Source organism: Rhinopithecus roxellana, chromosome 1 (assembly GCF_007565055.1).
Source record: "Rhinopithecus roxellana isolate Shanxi Qingling chromosome 1, ASM756505v1, whole genome shotgun sequence".
NCBI lineage: Eukaryota > Metazoa > Chordata > Mammalia > Primates > Cercopithecidae > Rhinopithecus > Rhinopithecus roxellana.
Window position 1 is genome coordinate 54,149,385 of NC_044549.1, and position 15,088 is coordinate 54,164,472.

Here is a 15,088-nt window from a genome sequence, read left to right on the forward strand (position 1 = left end):
AGGTTCTGCATAAGCAGACAAATGGATCTGTGACTTTAAGGGATTTTGGAAGTATCTGACCTTGGGGCTACCAGGCAAACAACACCATGAATGGTTATTGCTCCCCCAGGCTTGGGGTTCTCTCCACCGTTTTGAAGCATTCGCCTGATGCAAACTGCCCCCCACAACTGTGTCTTTCCCCTCCAGTGTATGTCTCCCTGTATTATATGTGCACATCTGTCTTTCCTGTCAGCTGCACAGGCATTTTCAAGTAACGTTGATCTCTGGAAACTTGGCACCTAGCACCTAGCATGAGACTGGCATGGGCTTGGCACACAGCTGGTGCCTAGAAAGTACTTGCTGAATGATTGTGTGAACAAATGAACTAATGGATGGGCGAAGTGGAGAAAGGAATGAAGTTGACCTCTAACAACTCTGGTAGGGATCCGGAGAGGGACTGGGTAGCTGATGGGACTTCCACATGCTCAGCATGGGGGTGGGGCCCAAAAACTGGTCTGGTAAGTACAGGACTTAACTGCAAGGCTGTTTAAAGTGCACTTCTAGGCCGGGCGCAGTGGCTCACGCCGGTAATCCAAACATTTGGGAGGCCAAGGCGAGCGGACCACCTGAGGTCAGGAGTTTAAGACCAGCTTGGCCAACAGGGTGAAACCCCGTCTCTACAAAAATACAAAAATTAGCCGGCATGATGGCGAGTGCCTGTAATTCCAGCTACTCGGGAGGCTGAGGCGGGAGAATCGCTTGAACCCGGGAGGCGGAGGTTACAGTGACCCGAGATCGCGCCATTACACTCCAACTTGGGCGACAGAGCGAGACTCCGTCTCAAAATTAATAAATAAAATAAAGTGTATCTCCCTTCTTTCCCCCTGGACAAGGCTCAGCAACCAGACTCCTGCGAGACCCCACCCCCCACCCCCGTCCACTAGCCCTCTGCGCCTTTTCGAGGTCCCGCTGCCCGCGCTGGCCTCGCAACCCCTCCGCCTCACCTACCTACCGGCTCCACCGAGCAGTGCGGGGATGCGTCATCCCTGCTCTAGGGAGGGACGCTAAACCGTTGCTAAGGGGCGGGGCCATCCGGCACCGCAAGGCGGGAGCTTCCGTCAGCGAACCTCCCCAGCCTGAACCCATACCTACCCACCAACTCCAGGTCTCGGTTACTTCCGCCCAGGACGCTGGGACTGGGGTGTTCCGGCACATGCCCCGATCGGCAGGATTAGGGACGGCCTGGGAGTGTCACTCTTCTAAGTTCCATTACCCACCCATCTTCCCTCCTGTGCCCTTTTAGAGTAAAGCAGCGAAACAGCTAAATGTAGTGTGAGAACTTTGATTAATTCCCTATGTAAATACATATAGATACGTAAATAATTTGGGGAAGAATAATTGGAGAAATTTACTAATTGGAAGTTGGCATTTAAGCCATAGCTGCGGGACAGCTGGTCAGGGCACTGAGGAAAAGGTGGGTTCTGGTTCTCCTGGGGCTTGCCTCACACAGCTACACACCCCCGCCCCCCCCCATTGCAGGGTGACTCCACTCTGGCCGCCGCCTCCGCTGGGCAGAGGATGCGCCCGACCCCCCCTCAGCTCAGGCGCCCACCCTCTGATGCCCCTCATCTGCTCTCAGGACCTGGCATGGGTTCAGGTTTTGATCTTCCTGCCCTATTCTGAATATTGAATTATCGTTAATTTTCTTAGATGTGATAATGCTACTGTGGTTGTATCAGACTATCCTTAGTTGATGTGGCCTGAAGTGTTTCAAGAAACACATCAGAATGTCTGCTACAATTTCCTTTCAAATGGTTCAGCAAAAATTATATATAGGTAAGCATAACTAGATAAAAAGAGAAAGAGGAGATAAAGCAAAAGTGGTGCAATGTAACAATTAAAGAATCTGATGGTCACAGATGTCCACTGTATCAGGCTTCCGATTTTTTCTGTAAGGGAAAGAAGTGGTTCACAAACCAAATGAACCAAAAGAAAAAGATCACCTCAGCTGACCTGAGAACCCCTGCCCAGAGCCTTCTCAAAACTGGCCCCATTTCATAGATGTGGAAACAGACTTGGTGAGACATTTAATGTTGGGGGAGGTCATAGGCCCTGATGTTGAATTTCACTTGGCATTTTAGTCGTGCTGGGTTGATGCCAGGCCTGTTGCTGGGCACTAAGTGTCTGGAACTGAACTGGACCCTGTCCCCACCATAAATTATATTGAGTGGGAAAGATGGAGAGGCCAGGCCATGAGGAACCCAGAGGCAGCGTGTAAGCTGTGCCTGGAGACAGCAGTTCAGCCCTTGCACAGGCTTCTGCTTCCTCTGTCTAGAACCTGTCTCCATTCACTCCCACGTCTGGCGGACTCCTACTCATCCGTCAAGACCTGATGCTGGTGCAACCTTTCCTGAATCCAAACCGTGGTTTTATTTTTCTTGTTGGCATTCACACAGTAGGTACTCAGCGATCACTGCAGAAGGAAGGAAGGAGCATGACGGGAACTGGAGGCAAGGTGTCCACAGCTCTTAGAAGGGACAGGGACCCCATCATCCTGTTCAGGGCAGTCTGGCTGCTCAGTGGGTCTGGGTATAGGCTGGGTACCCCCCCTTGGCCTTAGAGAGGCACCTGCTTCCCTGCTTTTGCCTGGTACTTCCCACACTGGGTACAGCTGTCCAAAAAGCTGCAGCATCCATCCGGGTTGCCACGGCAACATCAGCCTATGGTGGGACGTCAGGAATGAGAGGGGCAGAAAGCTAATCCTGGAAAGTTGCCAGGCAACACAGTGGGCTGGTGACATCACAGGGGCTGTGGCTGCTGGACAGATGGACAGGCCACAGCTGAAAGGGTCCACTCTCAGGAGGCCCAGCTCACAGAACCACTCACTGCCTACCATGTGATGGTCACTGCTGTTTCTCCCAACTGGAGAATGGACTTGAGGGGTGGGGGCCAAGGGGAGCTGGTTTTGCCAGCAGCCCTGCCAGCTCCACTTCACCCCTCTTCAAGGGCATGCTGTGACCTCCCTCCTCCCTGGCAGGAGACTGTGAGTCAGTCCCTGTTCTTCTGGGTCTCAGGGGCTACCCTCTAATGCTCTGTCTTCTCCCATGGCTGGGCAAGGGGTCAGGCTTTGGCCTTCCTGCCCTGTCCTGAAGGCTACCATACTTACCTTGCTCCCTGGAAAAGAAGCAAGGGGCTAAGCCATGACCCACTGGACTTCTGCCCCTCTTGTGATGGGAGGGCCATCTTTTAATCTGAATAAGCTGGAAGACAGGTCAGCCTTACTCTTGTTGAAACAGGCGGACTGGGTTTCTACAAGAGTTGGGGAGTCACTGCCCATCTCTTGCTCAGAGCCCCCTTGCTGAGGACTCTGGTGGCCTGGAAGCTGGGGGATTGGGGCAGATGGGCTGCTTAGGATGCCCTGGCCCAGAGCCATGCCTTTCCAGCATGGGGTCTGAGGGCATGGCAGGTCTGCACGCCCCCTCCCCTGTGTCTCGTTGCTGGCTGAGACATGAGCAATGCTTCACTGACGGCAGAGATGAAAGCCCCTTGTGAATGGGCAGCAGAATGGGCCCTTCATGTGGCTGGCCAGCCAGAACGGAAGGTGACAGGCATCCAGACTGCATGGCTGAGCTACCCGCTCCCCACCTGCCCACAGCCTGCCTCTTGGGCCCCCAGGATCTTCCTCTGATTTTCTAGGCCGGGGGCTCTGAGCTATGCCAAGAGAAAGTGAGTTGCAGGCATGAGGGCGTGTCAGAGAAGGGACTTGGTGAGGTCCAGGATTCACCACCTCCCCAGGCCTCCCCGACACAAGCCTCCCTGCCATTGCTTAGCTGCCCTCAGCAGTTCTGATCAGCATAATCATTTCTTTGATGAATAAAAATGGAGATAAATTAATTCTCCTTTGATCCACATGATCACCTTGACAGACAAGACCTTGAAAGCCCAGAGCTCAAGGAAGAAGGAGTAGAATGGAGTTTCTCGGGGGCTGGAGGACTGGAGACCACTGGTCCATGAATAGACAGTCTTCATCCATCACAGCCCCCACCTAATCCCGTGCCCACCTTTACTCCTGTGCAGCCTCCCTGCCACAGCCTCCTCCCTCTTTGTTTTTCTATGATCTTCCATCCCATCTTGGGTTACTTCTCAGGACGCCCTCCCTGAGTGCCTTGGCCAACAGAACACACATGCTCCTCAGGGCCCCAGAGGACGATGGTCAGTACCACTTGGTGTATGGTCACTGCTGAGTCCCTCACCGGACGGTGGGCTTGAGCTGTGGTTTGGTGACATCACAGGGGCTGTGGCTGCTGGACAGATGGACAGGCCACAGCTGAGAGGGTCCACTCTCAGGAAGCCCAGCTCAGAGAACCACTCACTCTGTACCATGTGATGGTCATTGCTGTTTCTCCCAACTGGAGGGTGGACTTGATGGGTGGGGTCAGGGGGTGCTGGGGCAGAGGCACGGCTTTTCTCAGCAGCCCTGCCCATGCGTCAGTCCAGGAAAGACCCATAGGAATGACTGGAAGATACAGCAACCCATATCAGGGCCACCACGCCAAAGATAGTGGCTGCTGACACCAGCCCAGCTGCACATGACCCCACATTATCCTACCCTCACCTCCTCTCCCCTAGCCTATTTTTCTCTGACCTCCATCTGAGGGTGCAGGATACTGAGGCTCTGTGCTCCAGGAGCAGCAGCCCAGGGGGGATGCCTGCTGGTCCCCACCTTCCTGGGCCAAAGCACCAGATGGCAGGCTCTGAGACAAAGACATCTTACACAGGACATTTCCCAGGGGTGCTCCAGGAGCTGCACAGGAAACTGTTTATTATAATTAGACTCTGAGCACCTCTAATTTTCCCTCAGTCCCAAGGAGTTTGGTGAGCGTCAGCTGAGTAACATCTTGGCAGAGTGGGTGACTTCATCAACCTGGCCCTGTGACCCACCAAGTGCCCCCACTCCCACTTTCCAGGGAACCTGGGTTTGCTAAGGCTTAGCTGGGCCCTCCCATCCACCCGTCCCCCAAGGCTGGCCACTTTGGGGACCAGACGCCAGCCTGACCTTTCATCCACCCCTAGGAAGGGCTCTGGATGGGGCAGGAGGCTTGGATTCTTCAGATTACTCACCGGGCAAGTCCTTTCCTTTGTTAGGCCTCAGTTTTTCTTCTGCACAATAAGGAACAGAAACCTTGCCCAGCATCATGGTGGGATCATCAGCACAGAGTGGTGTGAGGGACACCAAGACTTTTCCTGCCCCAAATACTTCCATTCCCGGCAAAAGCACTGCCCTTGCCAGACCTCCAGGAGGGAGTGTATAAAAAACTCCCAGCAGGTCAGTAAGGAAGGGTTTGTTCCAAAGAGATGGAATCCCTCACTCCCAAAGAGGTGCGACAACCCTCCTCCCCACCACCTCTTGCAAATGGCCTGGGGACATTCAAACAGCTAGTGTGGCCATTAGAGCTGACAACGTCCTTGGCAAACCGCTCCCATACTCTGGGTCTGCAAACTGAGGTGGCAAGAAGGGAGGGGCCTCACCCAAAGTCTTGGCAGAGTGGGATGGGAACCTGTGGCTATCCTGCAGGATATAGGGAGCCGCAAGGAAAAGACCATGAGACAAAGACCCGTTGCCCTGGGAACTCCACTTCCCTTTACAGGAGGAGGAGGGGCATCTGCCTGACCTCCTACTCCTCTCACTCCTTGTCCCTCCTCCACTCCACCATCCTGAGGTGGGGCATCAGGAAGCTGGCAGCAGGCCTACCTTATGCACCAGACACTGATAGTTGTTAGAGTCTCAGTTCCCCTATTTATGGAAGAACTGGACTGTCCATCACCTGGGCCCCCAGTCATCCTCCAGCTGCCCCCTGTGGAGCATTCTCCTCCTGGAAAGTCCCCACCCCACTGTCTTTCTCTTTCCCCTGTACTCCTGATAGGCCACTCAAGAGCCTGGCACTGGCTGGGTGTGGTGGCTCATGCCTGTAATCCCAGTACTTTGGGAGGCTGAGGTGGGCAGATCATTTGAGTTCAGGAGTTCGAGCCCAGTGGGCGACATGGTGAAACCCTGTCTCTACTAAAAAAACACAAAAATTAGACTGGGCATGGTGGTTCACACCTGTAATCCCAGCACTTAGGGAGGCCGAGGTGGCGGATCACGAGGTCAGGAGATCGAGACCATCCCATCTAACACAGTGAAACCCTGTCTTGACTAAAAATATAAAAAATTAGCCAGGCATGGTGGTAGACACCTGTAGTCCCAGCTATTCGGGAGGCTGAGGCAGGAGAATGGCGTGAACCTGGGAGGCGGAGCTTGCAGTGAGCCGAGATCACACTAGGGCACTCCAGCCTGGGTGACAGAGTAAGATTCCGTCTCAAAAAACAAAACAAAACAAAACAAATATGAAAATTAGCCAGACATGGTGGTGCATGCCTGTAGTCCCAGCTACATGGGAGGCTGAGGCAGGAGAACTCACAGGGTTCCAGTGAGCCAAGATCATGCCACTGTGCTCCAGCTTGTGTGACAGAGACTCCATCTCAAAAAAAAAGAAAAAAGAAAAAAGAGCCTGGCAATACTGGGTCTCCTGCCCACTTCCTCTGTACCCTTGGAGGCCTCTGGAAAATGTCATCTCCAGCCCTAAGCAGTGACTCTGAAGTGTACAGAAGGGGCTCAGGTCTCCACCTGGTCCAACAGAGGGGGCCCTGAGAGTATGACCCAAGATACCCCCTTTCTGTTCTCTTCCCAACCTGGCCTCAGCCTTCCCTCCAAGCAGAGAGAAACTGGTCCTTGCAGGCCCTGAAGGCAGGATTGGCTGCTCCCAGTTTTCAGGTGAGCAGACTGAGGTCCTGGAGCAGAGCCTTGTTGCAGGCACACACACAGCTGGCCAGGCAGAGCTGGCTTGGGAGCTGGACCCTTGGTCCCTGCCTGGGGCCTTCCCTGCTACCCCTCCTGGTTCCCCAGCCCTCCTGGCTGGCTCTTAGAGAAGGCAGGTGGGCCTGAGGATGGGCAGGGCCTGCCCTGGGGAGGGAACTTGGGCTGGGAAGCAGGTCGGGGGGGCGGTGGTCAGCAGGTGCAGGATAATGGGGCCACTGGGGGAGGCCCAGGGAGCAGGTGCTGCCCACGGAGGGGCTGAGGTAGCCATTGTATGCCCAGCTTTGGTGGGTCCACAGCAGGAGGGGGGTCCCTGTGGGCCGCCAGGCTGCCCTGGCTCATGCTCAGAGGTCGTCCTGATGCCTGGGCTCAGGCACACAGCCAGGCCCCTCCCCTGGGTCCCAGCCACCCCACCAGGTTGCCATGACAACCAACACTTTCATCCCTGTCCCTTTGTCTGATCACGGTCCAGCTTTTGTGACCAGCTATAATTGGTGGGTGGAGGGAAGGGGGCCTTGCGTCAGGATACACTCAGCTGGGGTTGAGTTGTGAACTCAGGCAAAGGAAGGCTGGACGGCAGGTTAAAGAAAACTGGAGATGCAAAAAGGCTGGGCTTTGCTGACATTTCCCCCTGTAGCCTCCTCTCCTGGCTGCTGGCCACATGCTCAGAACGGAGTCTGCTGGCCCCAGAGTGAACTGTCCCATTTCTGGGCCTCATTTTCCCCTCTGTGACTGCAACTGCGGATGACCCCTCTGCCCAGGTGTGCTGTGGTTCTGGGAGGCAAAAAAGCATGAGCCAACCCAGAACTTAACTGCTTTGTGCAACTGAGGAGACTGAGGCATAGAGCAAAGCTGGGTCCCGGTCCCGGTCACACCCACGGTGAGCCAGGGGCAGAGCCAGACCTCCCGCAGGCCCAGGGCCTCAAGTATTAGGCCCCCAAACCAAACAAACTGAACCTCACAGTTTTTCTCCCCTAGTGCCCCCATAGGGAGGAGCCTTGCCAGCAGGACTCAGCATGGGTGTGAGGGGGCCCACGCCTCCGTCATCCTCCCCCAGGCCGCACCAGCTGTGTGCCTTTGGGAAAGTCCCTTGGGGCCAAGTCCAGGGTGTGAAAAACAAGGGGGTGTGTAGAAACAGTCAACCCTCCCTCAGCTGGGGTGAGAAGGAGGTAAGGCCTGCTCTGCACAACACCAGCTCATTGCCAATCCCACAAACACCACACACCCTGCTCCCACCCATCGCCTCTGCCCACCCACATGACACTGTATTGCCCAAATGGCTGCCCTGCCCATGCTCTGGGCATTCCTTTGCCCCTGTGGTTGCCTTCCCCTGTGGTGCCCTCTGTCCTCTGAAAGGAACCTGGTGGTCCCTGGTGACCAGGGCTCAGGGAGGATGATCACTGCTGTCCTTTAAATCTAAAGAATTCCCCCTTGAGACAAGCACTGGTTTTCAACAGGGAAACAGAAGAAGAAGCAGAGAGTGCTGCGGCAGCCAGTTTCGCTGCTGCAGACAGAGGCTCCGGGATGGGACGGCACAGGAAGAGGCAACAGGATGGCTTTGTCCTGTCTTGGAGGCTCTTCTGATCTTTGAGGGAAGCCAGGGTTTCCTGCAAACCCCTTGCCCCAGGCTCAACACCCTGTAGCCTTACGGGAAAAGTATGGGCACCCCAGACAATGATATGTTTCTAAAGGGTCTGCGACCCTCCAAGGGATCTGGGGCTCAGTGGGGCCCTCAGGCTCACGAGGGACTCCCACCACCACAGCCACTTCACAGGCATGACAGGTCCACTGGTGCCCCTCAGTGAGACACTTGAGGAGCAGAGGGACCAGAGGGGAGGGGCTGGGGCTGAGCAGAGAACTGATTCAATAACCAGCAGCGCAGAGCCTGCATGTCATCGTGGCTCTGCCATCCCAAGAAAATGTCACTTCTTCCCCATGGACATTCTTCTCTGCAATTAGCTCTGCATCTACACTGGATGTGAGCAGGGTGGTAGCAGGATCAGCTACTTGGGGCCAACAGATGGGTACCACTGTTGTACCAGTGGTACAAGGCTGTACCACTGGGCAGCCCAAGCCAGAAGGAGCACAGTGTCCACCTCTGCAGCTATTCATCTTTATTATGGGCTAGGAACCAGTTACTAAGAAATTAGCATGTGGCCAGGTGTGGTGGCTCACACCTGTAATCCCCGCACTCTGGGAAGCCAAGGTAGGAGGACTGTTGAGCCCAGGAGTTTGAGGCCAGCCTAGGCAACATGGCAAGACTCCCATCTCTACAAAAAAATTTAAAAAATTAGCTGGGCATGGTGGCATGTGTACACCTGTAGTCCCAGCTATTTGGGAGGCTAAGGTGGGAGGATCGCTTGAGCCCAGACGGTCAAGGCTGCAGGGAACCATGATCACGCTACTGCACTCCAGCCTAGGTGACACAGTTAGACCCTGTCTCTGAAAAATAAAATAGAAAAGTGAGCATATGCCATGAGGTTTATGCACATTATGTCATTTAATCCTCACACCAATCCTAGAAGGGGGTGGCTATTACTGTTTCCCTTTTTGCAGGTGGGGACACTGAGACTCTGAGAGGTGAAACTGGCCAGGGAAAGGAAATTGGCAGACTTGCCTGGATAGTAGGGGAGGGTAAGAGGCAGGGCTGAGTCAACTGTTGGAAGAAGACAGTGCAAGACAGATTTGGGCTCAGGATACAACATTTTTATAATGGTCCCAACCAAAGGACTGGGCTGCCCAGATGGCAGGAGCTCCCCGTCATGAGAGGCATGCCAGGGGAAGTTGAATGGGCACCTTTCCTGTCATTTGGACACCTGAATGGAAAGAGAGTACCTATCCAGAGCAAATGAGGCCCTAAGGTGTCAATCCTGGCCCCAGCCCAGTGCTGGAAGGTACAGAGAAGACAGCACCTCCCAGGTAGGGGTTGAAGGACCCAGGGGGCACACCCTGCTGAGAACTATGCCCCCATTGTCCCAGCTCCAGGAATGGCTTCCACTTTCCAAAATGTGTCTGTCTTAGCGAGAAATTTCAGGACACCTGAGAGAGGCACAAGCAGGAACACAAGGCTGGTTGCAAATTCCCCCGATTTTTCACCCCAGGTACTTCCCTTGTCTCATCCTAGTTCCAGCCTGTGGGGATGTCTCAGAGCCCAACCCCACTCCCAAGGCCCCTCTCTGCAAGGCTGACAGCCTCCTCCTAAACCATCCCTTACACCCAACCAGAGCAGCAAGCCCCACTGATTCTTCTTCTAAATATCCCTCAAATCTATCCACTCCTTTCTGGATCCACAGATGCAGCCCTGGCCACCTCCTCCCTGGCCTCCCAGTCACCAGCGCCAGTTCATATTCTACCCAGCAGCCCTGTGTAGACCCCTCCACAGCCCACAGTCCTCCCTGATCTGGCCCCACTCTCCCCACTCAGTGCCCTCATGCTGTCCTCCAGCCAGAGGGAAGCCCTTTCAGTTCCTGACACACACCCTGTCCCCCTGTCACCTGCATCACATTCACTGCAGCTTAGACATCTTTCCTCCCAGGCCTGGGTTAAACACCCCTAGGTGCCCACAGCCATGGCAAAATTGTGTGGCCAGAGTCATTAACATGTCTGCCTCCTTGGAGAGACCAAAGGTGCCATGGGGCAGAGTCCAACCTGTCTTACCCAGCCTACATTCCCATCCCCTGGTCCTGCTGCCTGGCACAGAGGAAATGTTCAGTGAACAACAGCTGAATGCATGCAAGCAGGAATGCATGAATGAGAGTGTGACTGAGGCTGAGAGAGCTGTCCCACACAGGCAGGTCCCCAAGGACAGCTGAGTCTAGAAGCCATGATAAAAAGTGGATTGAGGGAGACGTTTGGGGCAGGAGACTAACTGGGCCAACAGGTCCTCTGTGGAGGCCCGGACTTGTGTAGCCCCAACTCCTGCCCTGAATCACAAAGAGGGGACAACTCTAAGATCCATGCACCTGCCAGAAGGGACAGGAATGGGGGATTCAAGCAAATAGAGAGAGTGAGGCAGATTCCTAGAGGTCTTGCCCACTCCCTCTGGCCCACAGATTCCCTTTCAGCAAAGTCACCTTAAAGTCTTTCCTGGGGACTGTGATGGGGTGTGAGGGAATTGAGCCCAGGCCAAAAGATCAGTCACAGTGCACCTCCCCTACTGAACCAGAAGGGAAGATGCCTCTTTGTGGCTTTGTATACACACACACACACACACACACACACACACACACACACACACACATACAACTTCCCCCATGCAGAGACTGAGCAGGGCGTCCCTAGGCCTGGGAGACCTTGAACCTCCAGTCACCACTCTCTGTGGGTGGCCCCTGGCTTCCTTGTACCCCTCCCAGCTCAGCGACAGCCTCCTGAACTTCCTGGCGGGCTTCCAGGCCTCGGAGAAAGCCCCTGTCTCTGCCACACCATTACTGTCACCATCACTGCTGCTGCGAAAATGCAATTACAACAAACAACAGTCGCCGCCTCACTTGAGCCTCACCATCCACACCTGGAACTAATTAACTTAATTAGGCCTTAATGAGCTACACTGGTCGGAATGCCTATTTTTACTTAATTATCCCCTAATGTGCTTGGCATGGAGGAGCACAGGACCCAGAGGATGGCTTTGGCAGTGGCAGTGGCAACCACCTCCTCTCCCTGAAGAAGAGACACTCAGGAGGTGATGCCTGTCTGCCTGGAGTAGGCCCTAAAGAGCTGAGGAGGGGTGAGGCAGGGGCCATGGGCCACGCTGTAAGAACAGCAGCCCACCCAGCTCCAGCCTCCCATCATTCCCACTGCACAGTCTGAGCTGGGGCTGAAGTCACACTTTGCTCAGTTGGGGGTGTAACAGGCATGACCTGGCTGGCTTTTGCATTCATAGACCTCTGACAGGGACGACATGGGCTCAGAGAGTTATTCTTCCAACTGTCTCTAATGGGAAGGCACAGAGAGATGAAGGGGTTGCCTAAGAACACACAGCTAACTGGTGGCAATGGACATGAATGGCTCCCAGGTCCTTTGAAGGAGCACTTTAAGCCATGATAGGGTCCTGTCAGGGTGGAGTCTAGCCTCTTTCACACCAGGCCAGGCTAGGATAGGCAGAGGATCATTTAGACAGCTGGCCTCCAGGGTCCCTATGGCAGCACCTTCCACCTCCAGTTGGGCCTTGGCTCCTGAAAGCCAAGTTTGCATCATCAACTTCTCTAGCTTTGGGGTGAGGTGAGGTGGTCTTGGTTCACTAGACAGATATGGGGGAGGCTTCAAGAGCAGGGTCCCTCCCTACTGGCCCCTGCCTTGACCCTGCCAGGGCCTCCAGATCAATGGCTCATTTGAATCTCTGGGTTCCTGGGGCCAGAGGGGTAACCTGTCCCTTGTATAAGCACAATGCACCTCTGTGCTAAAGATGGATCAATCTCTGGGGCAACCCCCTCTCTGGAACTCCAGGCTTAAATCTGACAACTGTTTCCTTGGCACCTCCAGCCCTATCCAGCCCCAGGAGTCCCAGTCCTAACACAGACAACCCAGAACCTTTGATTTCCCTCTCCCTGGTCTGCTTTTCCCAGCATCCCCCTCTTCTGAAAATGCTCATGCCATTGGCTCATGTGCTTAAGCCAGAAACTGAAGAACGGCTCTGGACAACCCTCTCTCACACCCTACAGCCAACCCTTCCTGAAGTCCTGTTGGCTTTGCCTCCAGGTAACATCCCCAAATACCAGCTTCCCACCACCTCCCAGCAAGCACACAATCCTGGCCACCATCCTCTCCCATCTCGACAGCATCTCCCTTGGTCTTCATGGAGCCTCCACAATCTGGTCTCCATGAAGCTGTCATAGTGATTTAAGGAAAGAAAAATCACTCCCTAGTTCAAAATCCAATGACTTCCCATGACACTTATAATAATAAAGTTCATAGGCCTTAACCCAACCTACAGAGCCCCACCTGCCTCGCTGGTCCCATCCACCTCCTTTCCCTTCTCCTTGCCCCACTGACGTGGGCTGTCCTTCAGGACCTCACAGGCCTCAGGGCCTCTACACCACCTACTCCTTCTGCCTTGAATGTTCTTCCCCCTGACCTCTGGATCACTCAGATCCTGGCTTAAACATCACTGCAGCCTTCTCTGGCCCCACACTCTAAAGTCTCCTCCCAGGCCCTAGCCCTGTTAGATCGCTTCCTAGATCACCCTGTTAGAATCTTATGCATGGCACCTGCCAGGATCTGAAAATGCTGTTTCTAGCTCCCTTGAACTTCATCTGTTTTGATCCCTGCTGAATCCCCAGCCTAGAACACCATATGCCTGGCACACTGTAGGAACTTTCTGCTAAGTGGGTGTTAGAGGAATGCCTTGACTTTTCCACAAGTGATTGGAGTCCCCAGCCCCTTCCTTGAGCTGCCCAGAGCCCACCCAAATACCTTAGGCCAGAGCATAGTATCCTTGAATCCTACATCCTGGCCCCCAGCCTCTGCTCACATGGTCCAGCCACCTGGAATGCCCTTTTCCTATCATTTGCTAATGGAAAGTCTGGCCTGTCCCCAGGCTTCTGACCAGTGAGGGAGTGGGTGGGGACCACCACCTGTTTGAACTAGTGAGCTTGACTTGCTCCTTGGCCTTGGCTCTTCCTGGGATTTCTCTCTGCCTACTCTTTGGAGAGAACTCCCTGGGCCTGTGTCTGTCTGGACTCTGAGGACATGAGCCTCTGGAGGTGCTGGCCTTCATCTCTGGCTGCTCATTGCTCCCCATTCCTCCCCCAGTAGCCAATCCCAAGGTGGCTGGCCTAGAGTCAGCACTTAGCAAACATTTGATGAAAGGAGGGTGGATAGGTATATGGGGTCCCTCAGCTGTGGGGCCCATCTCAGGGCTAAGGATGTGGCCAGGTCTGAGTATGAGCCTAGGCAGCTAGCCCAAGTGAGGAGAGGCTGACTCCAGCTCTACCCAGTCCCAGGAGGCCCAGTCCTAACACAGACAATTCAGGATCCTCCCACCAGCCAGCATTCCCCTGACTATGGCTATGCCATTTGTTCCTTGGCCTCAGGCTCTCCTCCTGTGCTGGTCCTCACCTCCTTGGCTTGAAAGGGCCTCTTTCCTGAGGCTGAAAAGTCCAGGGGCACCAGCCAGATGGCTGGGTGCTCAGGACCTTCTGGCCACAGCCCCTGCCTCCTCTGAGAGGTGAGAGTGTGCTCCTCTCTCCTCCTGGCAGCCCAGGCCTCTGCCAGTGGATCTTCACTGTGCCGTCTCACAGATTATGCCCCAGCCTTCATAGAAATAAGGAGGTTTTAGTCTTGTTGTGACTACTGCCTGTGACCAGAGCTGTCTACCAGCCTTCTGTGTGCCCACCCCACCTGTGCCCTGCCTGAGGGGCTAGGCCCCTGGAGACAGCTCTGACTGGCAATTTCCTTTGTCCAGGCTAGACTCTTTCTGCCCTTCTGAACTGGAGAATCTCTGTCTCCCATCTGGAAGGCCTGGGCTCTGAGCGTCATCCCAGACCTTTCCACTCAGTGGCAACCCATCTTACCAGCAGCATTCCCACCTGGCTAGACCCTGCTCTCATCCGAGCCCCTCCCACCCTGGATCCTAGATCTAGAGCCATGCAGTCAGGGCAGGACAGACTTGAGGACGCTTAGTGTGAGGGGAGTCACTGACCTGCAGGTACCAAAGCCGGGGTTTGGGACTTGGCACTGTCCTTTACCGGGTCTTGCTGCCTTGGTTTATCCACCTAAGAGGCAGAGACATCGTTGTCATTTAGCAGGATGTAGATGACGCCCATGAGATGGAAGCATGAAGTGCGTTGTAAACCTAGCCTTGGTGACTTCACCTGAATTGCTGTTGAGGTGGGAGCAGGGAGTTGTGGGGTTTTAAACACCAGTCTACCCTCTAAGAAGGCTGTGGTTCCAGCACTGCAGGCTGAGCACAGGGATCAAGTGAGATCACAGGGCCCAGGAAATGGGTTCCCTTCTCTGCAGCCAGGGACCTTCATCTGCTTCATTTATGCAATGGGGCTAACCCAGAAAGGGGCAGGATACAAAGGGAAGGGACAGCTCTGAGGACATAATTTGGAAGGAGGGAAGAGGGATGGCAAGTTCCTTGGGTCCCACCTCCTAGGGGGCTCTGGATAGTCCCAGGATGTCTGAGATTATGGAGCGTAAACTCTCTTCTTTGACAAGAGGAAACTGAGACCCAAAGGAGAGGTCAGCCCAGGTCATCCTGCTGGGCCAGAAGTACGGTTGCTGGGGGCTGATACCGGTTCTTACAGCACCTCC